The sequence below is a fragment of the Saccopteryx bilineata genome, chromosome 12 (assembly GCF_036850765.1).
Source record: "Saccopteryx bilineata isolate mSacBil1 chromosome 12, mSacBil1_pri_phased_curated, whole genome shotgun sequence".
In the NCBI taxonomy this organism is placed as follows: domain Eukaryota; kingdom Metazoa; phylum Chordata; class Mammalia; order Chiroptera; family Emballonuridae; genus Saccopteryx; species Saccopteryx bilineata.
This window is the reverse complement of record NC_089501.1, coordinates 1,604,652-1,614,149: the sequence shown is the minus strand read 5'-3', so window position 1 is coordinate 1,614,149 and position 9,498 is coordinate 1,604,652.

Genomic DNA, 9,498 nt, shown 5'->3' with positions numbered 1-9,498 from the left:
AATAATTTTAGATTTACAGAAAACTTGTAAAGATACAATGGAGAATTCTCATATGCCCATCACTCAGTAGTCCTAGTGTTAGTTAGTATCTTACATTACCATGGTGTGTTTGTCAAAATGAAGAAATCTGCATTGGTACATTACCACTAACTAAACTCCAGAATTTGTCTTCCACCAGATTTTTCCTTTTATTAATATTCTTTTCCTGTTCCAGGACCCAGTCTGGAGTACCACACTGCAGTTAGTTGTCATGTCTCCCTAGTTTCCTCTGCTCTGGGACAGTCTCTCAGTCTTTCCTTGTTTTTTTGTGACTTTGACAGTCTTACGGAGTACTGGTATTTTCTCATGATTAGACCAGGGTGATGGTTTTTTTGAAAGAATACCACAGAGGTAGAGTGTTCTTCTCGTCACATCATGTGACAGGTTGCACTGTGTCCACATAATATCACTGAGGATGTTAACCTTCATTACTTGGTTAGGATATTTGCCAGGCAGGTTTCTCCACTGTAAAGTCATTACTTTTCCACTTCCCTACTGTTTTCTTTGGAAGTGAGTCACTAAGTTGAGCCCATTCCCACACAAGGGTGGAGGGGGTGGTGCAGAATAAACTCTGCCTTCTGAGATGGAGAGTATCTGCCTACATTATTTAGAATGCTCTGTAAGGAAGATTTGTTTCTTTTTGTCCATTTACTTATTCACTCGTTTACTTATATCTCAGTATGGACTCATGTAGATTTATTTTATACTTTGGGTTATAGTCTTATAGAATGTTATTTTTTTGTCACTTAAATTGTTAAAAATAATTGTTGAAGCTTTGCTTATTGGGAGCTCTTTCAGGTTGGTTCTTGTATTCATCTGACATGTCTCTATCTTATTTTTTGTTTTTATTTTTGAGCACTTCTCTCTTTCCTGGTCTATAAGATGCTCTAGGTACATTTTGTATTTTCCTTGCCCCAGTCCTAGAAACAGCCTTTCCTTCAAGGAGCACTGGTTTCTCTTATTGGAAAATAGTATTTAGGAACCAAGATCTTAGTGCCAGGTATGCACTTGGCTTTTGGGGCCTTATTGATCCTAGGCCTTGTCTGCAGACAGAGATGAAAATATATATGTGTGTGTTAGCCATATAAGCGCATATCTATAGTTAATTCTTTATCCATTCATCTGTACATTTATATTAAGCTAAATATGAGTTTATACTGGTGTGTCTTTGACTGTAATCTAGCCCCACAGGATTCATTCTAGCCTTTCTTGCTTGCTTATCTGCATCTCTCTCTCCAACATTAGGAAACCAGGCTCCCATTGTCCACTGTCCACTCAATTATTTGTTCAACCATGATATAAGTGTAAAACAGTTTCAGAATTGTTATCCTGTACTCCAGTGAGAAACAAATTTAGCAACTCACGTACAGTGTTTATGTATTGTTTCTTTGCTTTTAATATAGCCAGTTTTATTAGGAATTGCTAAAATATACTTCTCACAAAAATTAGGGGATATTTCAAAATGAATATGACGCGATATTTTTGTGAGTAGTATAGTTGAGAACAGTTTCCAAAGCCATCTCGCCTGAGTTCAAATCCTGGCTCTAATACTTATTAGCTGAATAAAGTTGAATTACTATCCTCTGAATTTCCTCATCAATAGAATGGTGATAGTAATGATACTTATTTCATTAGGTTGTATGAGCGTTAAACAATTTAATGTATGTTAAATGCTTAGTATATTGTGTGGCATATAGTAAGCACTATTTAGGTGTTAAGCTATTATTGTTAGAGCAGGAATAAACTCTATTTTAATTCCTACCATTATAATGCCAGTTATATTGGGGCACCACATACTTTTGAATAATAGCATCAACTCTATTAATTTTATTTATTTATTTAATTTATTGATTTCAGCCAGAGAGGAAGGAAGAGAGAGAGAGAGAGAGACAGGAATATCAAGCTGTTCCTATATGTGCCCTGATTGGGAATCAAACCCACAACTTCTGTGCTTCAGGAGGATGCTCCAACCAACTGAGATATCCAGCCAGGGCATTAACTTTCTTCTTATAGCACTCAGCAAAGGGATTGACATAGAACTGCTTTCTCTATCTTCTACTCAGCCATTCATGTTGTCTGGAGTAATTGATCACACATTTCCTCACCAGCCTTTTGATTTAGAAAACAAAAGATTAAAGTCAAGATTTTTAATGTATTAACCCCCAAGTCTTTGACTTGAGATCATGAGTCATAACTCTGTTCTAACTCCATGTCCCCAGCTTCTTAGTGCATTGCTAGAACAATGAATGAAGGGTTGAATCATAATGGCTGAGAAGTCCAGTCGTCTTAGCCATATGTTAGTTGCTGTTTCTTATTCTATAATTAAGCCTGGTTTCTCTGTGGTTATCACTGCCTGGAAAATCAGAGATTTTTTTGTAAACCTTGAAATAGAGGTTAGGGGCTCCACTCAAAACATTTATGATAATGTTCTACCTATTGTTGTTATTAATATTGTACAGAAAAATGTCCATGGTGCCTGCCCAGGGGTAGTCAGCACTTCTGGGCAGAATCATGTGTCGTTACTGGCACTTGAATTCGGCTTCACTGAACCCAGCTGCAACTACGTCAGCAGTCTCTTAAGCTATTTTTCACATGAGGTTTGAGAAAATATGTATCTATATTTCCCCCACCATTTTTCCTTTATACTACAAAGAAAACAACAACAACAATCCTCTCCAAAAAAAAATAAAAACAAAACCCACAGGAACCAAAACCACATATACTAAAGGAACCTTGGAAGGTAAATTAATTTAATATAGGTTTCCAAACTTATTTCATGGGTAATAATTTTTGAATCATTAAAATATAAAACCAAACCAGAGCTGATGCCTAATCCTCAAAGTGTCCTTAGCTGTTTTATAAAATGTCCTACCCTGTAAAAATAGAGCTAGCAACACTTTATTTGGCAAAAAACATCTGAATTCTCTGCAAATGTGTAGGGTTCAAATACCTTCTTTTCCTTGATTTAAATGGTCTTAAGGCACTGTAGATGTCAGGATTAGTGGAACTGCAGCTAAGTATAAGGAGAGATGTTCAAGTCCCTGAGGCCCCAGTGAGCGGCTGCCATTCAGGCACCTGGAAACCTGCAAAGGGCCTGCAGTCGCTATGCTAACTAAAGTCAGTAGCCTGACAACTGAGGTCGAAACAGCTGACTTACTACTTAGCAATGACCTCTGAGGTACTTTAATCTTTTTGCTGGGGTTTCACTCCTTGCCCACCATCAGAGATTCAGGTCCCCGTTTCTTCCTCAATGCCTGTTTTTAGGAATTCACTTCCATTCCACTTGGGCCTGGCTTACCCTTGCTTTGTGGAGGGGGGTGGTTTCTATGAGCTACACGACCTCTGAGGTCTCCATTTCATTTCATGAAGAAAGTAGTTCCAATACTTTCCTGGGATTTTTTTTTTCCAAGTCTGACCCCTACTTCTTGTTATAGCTGGGAGGCTGTGAAGGTAGAAGTACTTCTGGTCATTGTAATTTGACTAGAACGAAGAAGAGACCAAGAATAGGCAGAATTCAGCACCCAGGTCTCTGACAGCCTGGAAAACAGATGAAGCCCAGCACCTGCTGTGGGATGTTTAGGAGGAAGAGGCCGCAGGACTTGTGCACAGCTGTGCGGACGCAGTAGTTAACCTCCCCCAAGGGAATTGGTGTGTGGTGGGCAGCATTCGTTACCAGGGGAAATGATTTGGGGGAATTTTTTGAAAAATAGAGCTATGTGTATAATACTTTTTATTGAACTGCTCAACAGACTTCATAGAACAAGAAACTTTCCTGCCATGGAGCAGGTGTCTCCGTGTTAAACCGACAGGGAAATGACTTCTGGCTTCCCGGTCACTCAGAGAGGGCTGGAATCTAGAAGAAAGCACAGCCCTCACAGCAATGTGGAGCCTGTGGATGCCCAGAGCTGGCCTCCTCACGGGGTCACCGTTAGTGAGGCCAGTTATGACCTAGTCAACCTGCCCTCTTAACTCAACAGGCCTCCAGACCCAGTAGTCCTCCGGGACTGTTGTCTGAAACCTCTTCTTATTATCTGGCCCAGATTCCTGTCTTTCCCCTGACTTCAATGTCTGCCTCCAGCCTCCTTAAAGATATTTGTTCCTCTTCTGTAATTCAGCATGTTACCAGGCCGTGGCTTCTGCTGTCACAGGGGAGAAAGCTGATCTTGGCCCATTACCCCTTTCATGAAATTAATGTTCTATAAAAAGTATTCTCCCTTCCAATGCCTTGAACTATATCATAGGCAAATTGTTATTTTGAGAGAATGGTCCTATTACAGTATAAATCAGCAGTGGCCAATTCATAGAGCAGGGTGCTGGGATTATTATTTGTCAGCTCAGGGGAAGGAAGAACAGGCTTGTCTGCCTCCTTAGCCAGATGGTAGTTAATGAGCCCTGTCCTGGCCAGACCCAGATGGCTGAGTGATATGGGTCACACCAGCTTAGAGGAAATCCAAGTTGGAGACGTAAACCTCTAGTGCTTGTCTTCCAGGGACCTGTTTCTAGTGCCTTCTCCACTGTAGAATGTAAGAGCCAAAGAGGCAGGTGGTAACGTGTGATGGAGCGAGACCGGCTTCAGAGTAGATCTGAGTTCAAAATCAGTGTGAAATGGGACTTAAAAACATCTAACTTGCATGATTATTGCAAAGATGAGAAATAACCTATGCATTGCCTGGCACACGAGAGCTGTTTGATTAATAGCAGCTTCACTAATATTGAGAAAGCGCTGATAGGTCAATGGTGACAGTGTTACAGACCAAAGAGTTTAATGAATCCACTTCTGTGTTCCTAAATTCCCTTAAAAAAACAAACAACCCCTTTTTAAAAAATATTTTTCTTTTGCTCCTAAAACTAATACATGTTCAGTGTCATTTGTATAATTCAGAAATTAATACCATGGTTTTTATTTTAGTGCACTGACTCCTTCTACATATGGATTTAAATAAAATTCATTTTATGGTTCAAGTGTGGAATTATATCCTGTTTTTTTTTTTCTCACTTTATATTATAATAAGAAAAGCCCCTTTCTTATTTTCTGAATAGGAAACGCCCCTTTTTTCCATGTGACAAGAAATTTCTGAAAATATTTGCTTCCATGGAACTATGCCTAGTGTGTATGCTTACCCAATACAGAAAAATATTCCTTAGGAAAGCATGAGAATTTGCTAGACGCAATGTTCAGTTTGATAATCGAAAGGCAGCACCAAACCAAAGAGCGTTTTTAGTGACTACAAAGGCCAGAGGAAACGGTGTGCTCGCTTGACCGTTCAGATGGCACGTCTCAAAGAGGTTGTTTTGTATTATAGAAAATTTCAGACATATACAAAAATAGGGTAATGCACCGAACCCTCAGCTCTCCCGCAGCCGCGCCCGTTGTGAACACATGGCTAACCTTGTTCCACTTCGCCTCCCACTCGTCCCCCCGCCCACCGCCCTCCTTGCTTTGGATACAGATCTGGGTACCGTTTTGGTTTCCCCCGCTGCACGCTTTGGAGCCTGACCGTGTGCTGCTCTGGGCTGTCTGCTTCACGCTCACTGGTGATGTGGGAACAAGCCCAGGATTTAGAATCAGACACAAAGGTCTTCAAACCAAAGCCCTGCCAGTTAGCTGCGATTTAGGGAAAACTGAGCGTCAGTTATCCCAGCTGTAAAATGGAGCTAACGCTTCTTAGAGTTAATGTAGAAATGAAAGGAGATGACATATATCAAGCATCTACCAGTCCCCAGCAACTGGTAGGTGCACATAAAGCATCACATCCCCACACATCCAGACTCCTGCCCCACTCCTTGACTTCTGCCCATCCAAGCCCCTGGAGCTTAGACCTTGCCATCTTTGTCCCTCACAGCGGGTTCCCTCGTTCCAACTCCCTCTATTGAGGATGAAGCTGCTCTATTTGTGAGCCCAGCTTGACAGGGCCGGAAACGAGCAGCACTCTGCCTGAGATTACTGGCAGAGTGGAGTGCAATTTCATTGTCCCAAATCTGCAGTGTGCGGTTGCAGGAGAACCCTGGATCCGGCGTAGCCTGTACCCGCACCCCTGCCTCACCAGACTGAGCTAGTCTGGCTTCTAGAATCATGTATGTCTTTTTTCTGCAAGGGTTTACCTCCAATTTTCCACTGGGTTTGGAATTGTGTCTCTTAATGTTGGAGGGCCTGGATGCTCATTTTGGCCCATGGTTGATTAATTGTTTGATTGAGACAGAATCACCTCACTGGGGCGTAGGCTGCTGGATGGGGCATATTCTGTAGTTTCCATGGTTTGCAGGAATGAAGGAATGAATATAATGGTGAGTGAGGCCAAGGCCGGATGTTACTGGGGGGGGGGAGTGGAGGAGGGCTCCGTAAGCTCCTGCTGAGGTCTGAGAACACCGGATAAGTCCCTTACAGAAGGCCGCTAGCTAATACTCTGGGGAGGGGCCGGCACTTAGAGGGCCCTAGGGCAGGGGTCCCCAAACTATAGCCCGCAGGCCGCATGCGGCCCCCTGAGGCCATTTATCCAGCCCCCACCGCACTTCCAGAAGGGGCACCTCTTTCATTGGTGGTCAGTGAGAGGAGCATAGTTCCCATTGAAATACTGGTCAGTTTGTTGATTTAAATTTACTCGTTCTTTATTTTAAATATTGTATTTGTTCCTGTTTTTTTTTTTTTTTACTTTAAAATAAGATCTGTGCAATGTGCACAGGGATTTGTTCATATTTTTTTATAGTCTGCCCCTCCAACAGTCTGAGGGACAGTGAACTGGCCCCCTGTGTAAAAAGTTTGGGGACCCCTGCCCTAGGGCATGGAGACACAGTATGGGGGAGGGGCTAGGGCTTGTGCAATGGGACTAAGTGTGACCTGCGAAGGGAGGAGTGGGCTGAGGTTCGGATGGTTGGACTTCAGCAGCCCAGAGGCTTTGGCAGGGGGCCCTGGATCTTGTGTTCTCCATGACTCCAGCTCTCATCTAGATGTAATATGGGGGAGGCCTTCCAGGGCCATGCTGTTTGTTCAGCATTGCACTCCCACCGACTCCAACCTTAGACGGCTAGGACCCATGCAGCCCATTCTCACAGTGCTGTTCTTAAACAGAAGATAGGAATTCTCATCTTTGGGACTCTTGCTAACATTTGAGAGTTTAGTACACAGTTTGTGGCATGTTTCTGCCCTCTTCTCCAGTGCTCCCAGTGTCTAGGGAGCCTCTCCCTCTCCCGCCCCCCCAGTCGCCGTCACGTGCACTCCGCCTGGTGTCCACGGGCCCTCTGCTGTCTGCCTCGGCCCTCCCGCGCGGCCTCCCCCCGTGTCACCCTGCCCACTCTCCCGCCACTGCAGTTCTGCTTTTCTGTTTTTCCCTAGAGAACATGTTGCTGCGGCTTCTGTCTTCCCTCAGATAATGGGGAAGGAGGAAGAAGCTTCACAAGAAATGCTTTCAGGCCCCTTAGCAGGGGAAGGAAAAGGGCTCTCTCTTCTCCTGTCACACAACTTTCACTACTGTCTGGCCTCCTACTCACTCCCACCCCTCCCCACTGAGCAGGTCCAGATGAGGCGCTTTGTTCTGCCAGCTGCCTGTTCAGGGTAATGACAACAGTGACTTTCTACCTGGGTCCACGCGGCCCCACTGTTCAAGTGGCTCTGGTCCCACTATGGCTTTTGACTGAGTCAAACCAAAGACTTATGCTGAAGTTCTCTGAAAGGAACGGAGGAGTTCCAGACCCTGTCCTCTGTCAGTCACTAATCTTGAGTTTTGATATCTGGGCTTCTGCCCTAGTCTTTGTACCTAATTCCTGATCTTTGGAAACAGCCTGTACCATGGTTTCTTCTTGTATCTGTGAGAGGCTGGATTTCTGCTGTGGAAGCCTAAGGGGATAGGTAACCAAGGTTTGGTTGTCTGCTTTTTATTTTATTTTTTTTTGGTTTTGTTTTCTTTTATATTTACTGATTTTGACAAATAAAAATTGTATATGTTTAAGGGGTACAATGTGATGTTTTGATGTATGACTACTACAAACTAATTAATGTTTCTATCACTTCCCAGAGTTATCTTTTGTGTGTGTGCGCGCATGTGAGTGTACCTGAGCATGTGAGGACACTTGAGATCTACTCTCAGCAAATTTCCAGTGTACAGTACATTAGTACTACCTACAGTCACCATGCTGTACATTAGAGCTCCGGAACTTATTTACTGAAGGCCTTAGGTTGAGCTTTAGGCACTTTGTGAGTCATGATCAGAAGCATTAGATCAGAATATCAGATAGTCATATCGGGTTAATAGCCATTGGGTTTCCTTTACCTCACCTAGTCCCAGTCAGTGTGGTGGCAAAATGGACAAGGGAAATGAACACCTCTGCAGGAAATGTTTGAGGGAAAGAAATTTAAAAATTTTTGAAAAATTTTGTAATTAAAAGCAAACTGGATACAATGTTGAATATGGGTTTTGGCTTTATTCTATACTTTGATTCTTAACATTAATCGGTTAACTTCCATATAAGTGGAAGTTTGTATCCTTTGATCAATATTGATCAATATATCCCCTCCGCCTCCCCCCACTCCAGCCTCTGGTAGCCACCATTTCTATTCTTTGTTACTGAGTTCAATTTTTTTTTTTTTTGATTCCACATATGTGAGATCATGTGTTATTTGTCTCTTTGTGTCTGGCTTATTTCACTTAGTGTAATGTCCTCCAGGTTGTTGTTGTAAATGGCAGGATCTCCTTTTTTACAGCTGAATGTGTATATACATAAGTATATATATATAACTATATATATATATAATCACATGTTCTTTGTCCATTCATCTGATAAATGCTAGGCTATTTGATATCTTGGCTATAGTAAAATTTCTGCAATGCGCATGGGGGTGCAGATATTTTTTCAGATAGTGGTTTTATTTCCGTTGGATGCCTAGTGGGGGTATTGCAGGATCATATGGCTGCCTGCTTCTGTGAGGCTGCTTATGGCCTGGATTTCTGAAGCCCTTGGGTTCCTTGCTGCTGTGCTTCTTCCTCTGTTGGGACATCCCTTCTCTTTCCTGTTTTGATTCTCGTGCTGGCAGCTGGGCCTGCCCTTGGATACGTGTCTGTCTCTGGGATGAATGATGTCTGAGTGCTCTCAACTGGACCTTCCCCTCCGCACATTGTGCTCAGTCCCTCTTGGTTTCCATCCTGCTCCAGACATAAGGCCATTCTCACTTGCCTTGCTGTTTCAGTATTGTGGCTGACAGCTACCATTTCTAGGTTACCCATATTGTGTCCAGTCATTCTCTCATATTATCTCATTTATTCCTCATAAACATCCTAAGGGGCAGGTAGTATAGATGTTTTACAGATAAGAAAACTAAGGCTCAGGGAGGTTTAGTAACTTCCCCAGTGTATGTCTCTAGGATAATGGCAGAACTGGGATTCTAGTTGGAAAAAATAAATGCCTAGTAAAGTAAAAAAAACCCCAAACAAACAGATTCTTGGATCTTACCAAAATTGATTCTAATTT